Source organism: Lactuca virosa, chromosome 7 (assembly GCF_052849685.1).
Source record: "Lactuca virosa cultivar CGN04683 chromosome 7, Lactuca_virosa_CGN04683_v6, whole genome shotgun sequence".
Classification (NCBI taxonomy): Eukaryota; Viridiplantae; Streptophyta; class Magnoliopsida; order Asterales; family Asteraceae; genus Lactuca; species Lactuca virosa.
The window spans coordinates 48,949,855-48,960,374 of NC_136432.1; positions in this window are offsets into that span (position 1 = coordinate 48,949,855).

The following is a 10,520-nucleotide window of genomic DNA, read 5'->3' on the forward strand; positions in this document are numbered from 1 at the left end:
TCTCGAAGGAGGCCTGCTGCTCTGGGCCTCAACTAAAAGCCATGCCCTTCTGGGTCAACCTGGTGAGAGGAACAACAATCTTGGAGAAATCTGTAATAAATCTCCTATAATAGCCGGCCAACCCCAGAAAACTCCTGATCTCGGTGGGGGATCTCGGCACCTCCCAACTCATCACCGCCTCAATCTTGGCCGGATCGACCAATATCCCATTCTGGTTAATGAGATGTCCCAGGAACTGGACCTCTCGTAACCAGAAATCACACTTGGAGAATTTGGCGTAAAGCCTCTCCGATCTCAGAACTCCAAGGATCTCCCTCAAATGCTCATCATGCTGCTCTCTGGATCTCGAATACACCAATATATCATCAATGAACACTATCACCGAACGATCCAACATCGGTCTGCAAACCCTATTCATGAGATCCATGAACGCCGTCGGTGCATTGGTGAGCCCGAAAGGCATCACCACGAACTCGTAAAGCCCATAACGAGTCCTGAACGCCGTCATCTGGATATCCTCATCACACACTCTCATCTGATGATATCCAGACCTCAGATCGATATTGGAGAACCAAGACGCTCCCTGCAACTGATCGAACAAATCATCGATCCTCGGTAAGGGGTAACGGTTCTTGACCGTTAACTTGTTCAACTCCCGGTAATCAATGCACATCTGGTGTGAACAATCCTTTTTCTTTACAAAAAGGATCGGCGCTCCCCATGACGAGCTACTCGGCCGAATAAACCCCTTCCCCAGCAGCTCCTGAAGCTGCGAGGATAACTCCTGCATCTCTAGAGGCGCAAGGCGATAGGGCGCCTTAGCAATAGGCGCTTCCCCCGGAACCAAATCGATACGGAACTCTACTTGCCTCTCGGGAGGCACACCCGGCAACTCCTCGGGGAAAACATCCGGGAACTCACGCACTATCGGAACCTCATCGACCGATCTCGGCCTCTCCGCATCAAACCTCGTATCCATCACATAAGCCACAAACCCACTACAACCCTGCTGTAGGCTCTGCCTCACTCTAGCAGCCGAACAAAACGCTGACCCAGAACGGGTACCCTCGCCGTACATCGTAAGAACTCCCCCACTAGGGTCTCGTATGGTCACCAGCTGTCGCTCGCAGTCGATAACCGCTCCAAATCTGCTCAACCAGTCCATGCCCACGATGACACAGACATCTCCCATCGCAATCGGGACCAAATCAATCAGAAACTCAACGCCGAAGATCTCGAGTACACATCCTCGAATCACATGAGTGGCATACACCACTCTCTCTTCAGCTATGGAAACTCGCAGAGGTCGACTCAACGCCTCTCGACGGATACTGATGTGCTGACTAAAGGCTAATGATAAAAAAATCGACTCGCACCCGAGTCAAATAACACCAAGGCAGGTACAGAACTCACAAGAAAAGTACCTACGCATATCATAATATAACCACAATATCTCAAACTCAAAAATAAATACATGAAAGAATACATACCAGACACGACAACGGGCGCTGCGTGGACCTCCTCCGCTGTCAACTGGAAGGCTCTCCCTCGTGCCTTCGGTGCCTCGGCCTTCACCCGCTGACTCTCGGTAGCTCGTACAGTAGCAGGGGCAGATCCTTGCGATGCTCCCTGTGGTGACCCCCGCAGCTGCGGACACTCGGCCTTCCGGTGTCCAGTCTGGTTGCAGTGGAAATAGACTGCAAACCCCTTGGGGCAATCCTTGGCCATGTGCCCCTCCTTGCCACACTTGTAGCAAGACCCTGCTCTACAAATCCCCTCATGGCCCTTGCCGCACTTGCCACAAGTGCGGCCCTTCTGGTTCCCTGATCTCGAATCGGCGGGCTTGGCCCGCTTGGCTGCCGGCTGGGACTGTGCCGGTCGCCGATCCCTCCCCTGAGACTCCGCCTCCTCCCTAGCCTGAGTCTCAAGCTCTATCTCCCTCTTCCGAGCATTCGCCTGAAGCTCGGCAAATGTCCGGTACGACGAGTTCGCCACGAACTAGCGGATGTCTCTCCTCAAAATGCTCAAATACCGACTCATGTGTGCCTGCTCGGAAGACACGTGCTCCGGGCAGAACATCGCCCTCTCATGGAACATCCTGGTGATCACAGTAACAGACTCAGTACCCTGCTTGGGTGTCAAGAACTCCTGGGCCAACCGTTCCCTTTCCACTGGGGGAACGTACTCATCACGAAACATAGCGGTGAACCTCTCCCAGGTCACCGCGGCAAGCTCTACAGAAGAATAGTGTGTTGTCACAAACTTCCACCAGTCCTTCGCTCCCAAGCGAAGTTGGTTCAGCGCGAACCGAACTCTCAGATGCTCCGGATAAGAACACGTATAGAAGCATCCCTCGATGTCAGAAACTCATCTCATCGCAGCGATCGGATCCTGCGTCCCATCAAACTCTGGTGGCTTCGTGTTGCTGAACTCTCGGAACATCAACGCATCACCACCCTGAGGTCTAGCAGCAGCAACAACTGCGGTAGCTGTAGCGGCTGCAGCCTCAGTAACCGCTGCATATCTCTCATCAAAGGTCTCAATCAATGTGGTCTTAATAGACCCAAACATCTCCGGAATCTCTGCGCGGATAGCCGCAGCCACCTCCTCGTGGATCATCTGACGAAGCTCCTCGTCACTCACACCGCTGGTCTCTGGTCTGTGGCGTGTCCCAACCATGATGTCTCTGAAATACAACATAAGAAATATCAGAGACTCGCTCGAGCATACTCACACGCGGCAATTCAGCCCTACTTGTTCCTTAGTTCCCTAAGGATTCTTACTTGGACTGCGCACTGATCCAATGTCTTCAATAGTACGGGCCCAATACTACCGTCCACACCGCATCAATATTCACCCCAAGTCCTCCTCCTAGGATCCCAAATCCCAAGTACTCTACTCTCACTATGCATAGGCTACTCTCTAGCAGACCTCTCATAAGCTCCTCGTTGCTATCTACTCACTCTCAAGCATCTCCCAGCAGCAAAACCCCTAGGCTAAGGCATCACGAATGAGGCCACTCTAGTCCTAATAAGAATACCTAGCCTACTCTAGCATGCATAACATATCATATCATATCTCATAACACATAATATAAGGGTATTTTGGGAAATCACCGTTCGGGCGCTGGCTGATCGTACACACTGCTCTGCTCTGCTCTTTTCAAAACCTTTTATTCCTTTTTAAAAAATTTGTTTTATTTCGAAAGGTTTCTCAAATCCTCAGTTTGAGTTCAAATGCACCCGAAGATGCATCCGAATCCCTCAAACCAAGGCTCTGATACCAACTTGTAACAACGTAAATTCCAAAACAATTTTTCACTTTTAAAAATATAATTTCATTCATAAATATTATCAATCTCAATGTATCACATATCAAATCCATAAAATTCATCCCAAGATCACAATACATAAAAACTCCACAAGTGTGTACTGATCATGCCGGCGCCTTCCCGCGATCCTCACTGGTACCTGAAACACATAACACAAAACACTGTAAGCATAAATGCTTAGTGAGTTCCCCAAAATACCACATATAACACATATTAGCCACTCGAGGCTATAACTCTGTGGGCCTACTGGCCCTAACTGTGTGGACCCTCTGGTCCTAGCTCTTTGGACCTTCCGGTCCTAACTCTGTAAACTCTGGAATACACACAGCATAAATCACAAAGAAATAATGCAGTGCAACACATCACATACATAGCATACAAGATACTCTGTCACATAACTCTACTTACCACTCAAGGTAAAGTATAGTGAGAAGACTCAGCTCGGATAACTCGGTAAACCTCGAACTCGGAAATACTGATCTAGCCTTCGCCTAATCACATAAAATAATTACTCTAATTAATACGACCTTCAAAGACTAAGCTAATCCATCTCTAAGTTCTCTAAGAAGGGTAAAAGACCATTCTACCCCTCGAATAGCTCACAAGTCCAAACATTGACTCAACCCTAAAAGTCAACGAAGTCAACTCTAGTCAACGGTCAAACTTTGACCAGACTCGTCGAGTGCATACGGGCGACTCGGCGAGTCCACGCGGGTCCTCTGAATCCTTCTAAGCATCACTTGGCACGTCGAGTCCCTCCTCCACTCGTCGTGTTACTTTGCAACAAATCGTGGGGCAACCCTGACTTGACTCGTCGAGTCCACTTATGAACTCGGCGAGTTGCTCCCATGACAACACTCAAATGACCTTCTGAGGTCAGATTTGCTTCTCTAAACTATAGATCTGACTTCCCCATGACCAATAACCATGTAAAGGTCGAATCTTGGCTCACATGCAACGCACCCAAGGCTTCTTTTGGTGAAATAACTACTAAAATGGCCACCTAGGCTCATAACTCCAAAGGGATGGCATAAAGCAGAGTGATAGGGACTCTCTGGACCTCTTAAGGTCCAGATCTAAGAATCATGTCACCTTGGGACCTCACACACTCTAGATTGAAGCTAAATAATGCATAAAGAAACCCTAGATTCACCTAAATCATCATAAATACGAGAATAAGCACAGATTGATACCTCCAACAGCTTCCTCTGATCAAATGGAAGTAGATCCCAACTCCCACACCCGCCTAGCTTGTCCTTCCCCCTTCCTTCTTGCTAAAACACACAAGAAATGGTGAACAATGGCCTCCTTTCTCACTCACAAGACTCACAGATGCTCTGGTACTCTCAAGGACGAAGGTATCCGCAAATAAGGGCCATAAGGTCCTTTAAATAGGGTACAAGCCCGGGGATTTAGGCTTTCAGCCCACAGCTCGGACTCGTCAAGTCCACCCTTTCCGACTCGTCGAGTCCATTCATTAATCCAGTCAACAATCGCGATCCTACTCGACGAGTCTAAGCGTCAACTCGTCGAGTCCCTCTCTTTAACTCAAAATAAATGATCAATCATAATACCTGGAAATCCGGATGTTACACACAACGTGACATGCACAAATGAGAGCCACGACGTAACAATATAATGCTCATGTAGTGAGGCTGTTTGCAGCCTAAGCCCACAAATTTTAGGGTTTTCTCCCTATTTAAGGAACTTATCTCATAACCTAGGGTATATTCTTCAGCCTCCCTTCATTTCAAACAAAACCCTAGCCCCATCCTTGAGTTCTTGAGCATTTTGTGGTGTTTTGGTGACTTGAAGAATAATGGATCATCTTTACGGAATAAAACTGCTTGCAAGCTTCATTTACATCTTCTAGCAACATCTATGGACCTTTGCGAGGAACCAACATTCAATATTTATAATTCCTTGTTGCTATATCTTGGATTTTATGCATGATTATCCATGGTTACTTGAGTTAGCACGACACAGTGTTTCTGGGTTCTTCGATTCAGGTGAGTTTTCCTTAATGTACCAGTGGGTCAAAGGCACTAATGTCGGCCCACTAGATTTGGTTAGGTATCCTTGTGTTTAGGGATGTTGTTCTGTTGTAGTGAGTTGTTTGATATATTTATGTCCTTATGTATTCGGATGTAGTAGTAGTGGTATGATGGTTAGAATACCAGTAGACAAATTACTTATAGCTATGCATTCCATGGAAATTTGCTGGTAGCAGAGTATTTTGTCGTGAGGGGTCCAGTAGGCAGTAATGAGTTGTATGATTGGTAGCTGCCTGTATTTATGTGCCTACTTGATTTATTGATTGTTTATATGTTGACTTATTGTAGCAGTTGGGTTGAGCAGCAGGAAAACAAACCTGAGGAGCAGTTGGATTGAGGCAGCAGGCCAACAAACCCGGGGAGCGGTTGGGTTGAGGCAGCAGGCACAAACCTAGTATGCATGCTATACATGTTTTGTTGTGTGGAGTAATTTCGGTGAATTCACTAAGCTTCATGCATACCCAACTGTTATTGTTTTCAGGTACCATCGGTGATCGTGGGAAGGCGAAGACATGACTATACACATTCATTAGCAACAATGAAGATTATGTGTTTACTATAATACTCTGATTTTTTAAACAATTTACTTTGGAACAATTGGTTTTCTTAACTTGTGTTCTAAAAATGAGTAGTTTATCTTAATTAACGATGAAGAATTTTGGTTGTGAAAATGTGACGTTACATTTTCAATCTCATGATCAGTGGTGTATATATGTTGGGCGAGGCCCGTAATATATGGTGGGTGGGGCCCGTTATTCATGTTAAGTGGGGTCCATTATGTATGTTGGGTGGGGCCTACTATATATGTTGGGTGGGGCCCATTATGCACGTTGGGTGGGGCCTGTAATGTATTTTGGGTGGGGCCTGTTATGTACGTTGGGCAGGGCCCGTTATAAATGATGGGTGGGGCGCGTGTTGGTATGTGCTATCTTAGGAAACTCACTACGCCTCGTGCTTATAGTTTAATCTTTACTAGCTTCAGGTACTTCTAGTAGCAAGGGTAAAGAGGCGACTTGATTTCACTACATCCACCAATGTTTTCCGCACCTTGTGATTTTGGGATTACTCTGATGTTTTCATGAAAACTGCAAACTCATGTTTTGGATTATTTGACTTATGGAATTTATGGAATGGTTTTATTACATTCAAAAATGAAAATTTTTCCTAGTAGTTTTGGGATGTTACAAGTTGGTATCAAAGCCAAAGTTTGAGTGATCCAAGCTAGCACGAGGTGCGTCCGGACTCAAACTGAGGAGTAATATCATCTTTTTACTAGAAAATTCTTTCCAAAAAGGTTTTATCAAGAAAAAGGGTGTGATGCATGCAAGGAACCGTGGCTCTAGTAAGTGTTGCCAAAATACCGATACTTGAATGTAAAGTATATTATTATATGAATTTCATGCTAGAAGTTATGCCAAGGATCTGCTCAGGTTGCATGCTAGAGTGCTTACATAGGAGAGATGCTAGGTGATTTAGGGTTTAGGGTTTATGCTGATACTGAGAAATTATTTGATGAATGCGTTAGGGTGGTACATAATTAAGACTATATGGCCTTAGAATGCTTGGATCAACCTTATTGCATGTTCTTGTTTAAAAAAGGCCTTATGGTAGATACATTTATTTGAACATCTATTTTATTTCGATTATGTACGACCTGCATTAGTGAGGAAATTTCCTGGCGTCAACATGGACTGATCGACACATACGGGAAGCAGAATCCTATGGGTGCCTTAGAAGCAATGTTAATTGAGCATGAGTATGCTTTTATGTGAGAAATCCATTATATGTTTGTAGGGAAACAACTTAGTAGCTTTGGGATGATTCTTGGAGAAAGTACAAATATGTGTGGAAGGTAGTGTGGGACCGTACTTTTGAAAACACATGATCTATACTAGAATCAAGGACAGTCAGAAAGGTCTAGGGAGATTATTGTATAAATGACTCTATGAGTATGTTTTCATCTTTTTTTAGATTATTTTAAGAATGGTTATGAACCATCAAGGAGTTGGTTCAGGTTCTGGTTTAGGCTCTGGTTCTGAACAAAGGGATGTAGAGTGCACGAGTTGATCGTTGCATAGGTTTGGAGAGTCATTTTGGAGGACATGTTTGACCTGTATAGAGTGGTCAATGAGGGATTGATTTAGATGATGGATGAGCATATGCAAACCTTCGGGCGGAGATGGCAGCTTGTTAGTTCAGATAACATAATCTCAATTTTTTTAGATTTTCATGCTTATGGGTCGTTAGAGTTCTTTGAGAAGAAATACCCTATTGCTAGCATGCACTGGATTGCTGATTTGGAGTGTCATTTCAGATTAGCTTCTAACCTGTGGGGTAAAAGATTAGATTTTTTTCTAGGTGATTTTTTTCTAGGTGATTTTTTTCATTATACTGTGTACAATGCTATTGGGTTTTGAGCACTATAACACTCCTATGGTGCACATGAAACCCTAGATGCTTTAGATCTAAGTTTTCTCTAATTATACATCCAATTTCAATTTTCCAAATCATACACTCTAACTAGCATACAATTGAAGATATACAAAATAAAATCAAGTTAGATGAATGCTATGGTGCACTTGAGGTGCAATTGTAGTTCTTGGCCTTTAAAAGCTTTAGCACCTCAAGTGTGATGCCTCTAATGTGTCACAAACACCAAATGCAAGAGGAGGCTTATGAGAAGAGGCTAGGTAGCACCAAAATCAGTTATGGTTCTTCTTTAGAATGCATGGGCCGATTTTAGGGGTTAAGGGGTTGCTTTTATAGTGAGGCAAAGACTAGGGTTTCATCCATGCAAACCCTAATTCACCATGACCCTTCATATTTCATAGGCCCTATGGGTTAAACCTTCATGGACTATCATATAGGTTTAGCCCATCCCTAATCAACCATGGATCATTGGCCCAAACTATAAGTATTACTTATTAACTTAATCAGTCCCCGTAAATTTAATAAGTCTCTTTTGATAACTAAATTAATTCCAAATTAATTCTTCATCAATACTAATTAAATAATATGACTTCTCAATTATTATATTATACTGATAATATATTAATGTATCACAAATAACCTCTTTCTCAAAAGTCCATCCTATCAAATTGCTCTGGTGAAGGCAACCCAAAAGGACCATGATACTATCAGGTCAAGTACATACCAATTATAATTATGGGATTAGCCACCTAATCTAACAGTCTCCCACTCAGATAAGTCTAATAACTATAACTCCCAATGCAACTCTAAAATCCGATTAGCAATCGTAGCTCTCAAAATTCGCTGTCGAACTCTGACCTAGTCAATGACGCATCCTTTAGATAAGGGATCATATAATCCTCTGTTCTACAAGATATCGTGTGGACAAAGACATTGAATAAATTCATACTCATTTGTCCAATATTTTGTTTCCCGATTTCTAATTTGTTTGACATAGAACTTAATTAAACACATCAATTTAGTCCTGACCGGGCCCGACACATAAGCCAAAACAAAATCATTGAGGGGCCCAAGATATCGCTTTTAATCCTCTTAGGATAAAAAGGAACAGATAAACTTCGAATTATATGCTTGTACTAACTACTCGTTAAATCATACACATCAATAATGATTGATATACTTACCAGAGTGATGCCTAGGATGGATTTAGTGAGGTGTTTCAAGTGGGATTTCCAAACTATATAGTATGTATACCAATCAGACCATGCCTCCTTTGTAACATCCCGAGATTTGAAGGTATTTCTGAATCCCCTCTTTTATTATTATTTTTTCATTTGTAGTCCCTGGGTTGGAAGAGTCAAGCCATGAGAAGCCTAAGGGCTGAAGTCACAACTTTGAGGCCAATAAGAGTACGCTAAGCGTACATAACGTACGCTGAGCGTACTAGGTGTTCCCTAGTATGCTAGGCATACACTTGTGTAAACTGAGTGTACTCACGTCAGATGGAAACCCTAATATTTAGCGTTTGGGTGCTATATAAATGTCCTTATGAGCTAAAAACCCTCCATAGATTTGAGCCGTTTTCCTCAAACCCTAACCCCTTTCTTGAGTGTGTGAGCTAAAAGTGTGTGTTTGGAGTAGTTGGAGAAGAAGGTATTGCATCAAGAAGTTGGAGAAGGAAGCCAAGCTTGTAGATCTAAGGTTTCTTTGTGCTATAGAAGCTACAGGAGATAAAAAGCTCCAACCTTTATGCTTGTATGATGTAGATCTTACCATATTAGCTTTATGAAACCATTTCTTGTCCTAAAAGTCCCAAGTTGGTGCATGTTATGATTTGAACGAAACAAGTTTTCCTTTCAGACCCAAGAAAGGGTCATACGTAATAAAAATGATGTCCTAATGGCTTAAGGTGTCGCATGCATGTAGTAGAAAGGTCTTAATGGGTTAAGACCAAGTATTAAGGGCTTTCTGGACGTCCAAAGTAATAAAGTTCGAGACTTTATGGTTCTAAGACACATTTGGTCGATGGATCTGGAATTTGGGCTTAAGTGCTTAAGCCATTAAGCACTTATTAGATTTTTGGTAAAACTTGCCTACGCCTCGTGTAATTTCTGTACGCCCAACATACTGACTCAACCACCCCGTTGGTGGTCAATGCAAGGCGAAAGTAGGCCCAGCGTACCAGAGGAGTACACCCCGCATACGCCCAAGATTGGGCCGCTTTTGGACCAGTTGGACTTGGGCCTTGCTGGACTTTCTGAATAATTGTGTTTTGGGCCAGTTTTGGTAATGGATCTTAAAATAAGGCCCAATTAGGGAGTTGGGACCAATTGGGAAAATTGGGTCGTTAATGGGCTTTGGATATATGGACTTTTATATCATGGATTTGGTATGGGCCTCGGCCTAAATTAGAGAAAAGGCAATAATGGACAACTACCATATATGGGACCCATGGTCAAGATTGATATACCAATTGTTGACTTAGTATTCGTTATTTTGGATAGTTCGGGATTTTCGGTGATACAACAGTCGGAGACTTTCAGTCCAATTTTGCACTACTTGTTATGTGAGTTCTTCTCACTATATCAACAGGGTCTACGACACCAAGGCCGATCCTTTATGATTTGTATCCTGGTTATAGGATTACGCTATGTTAGAATCTATGTCCTGGTTATAGGATGATGCTATGATTAGTGATCTGTTAG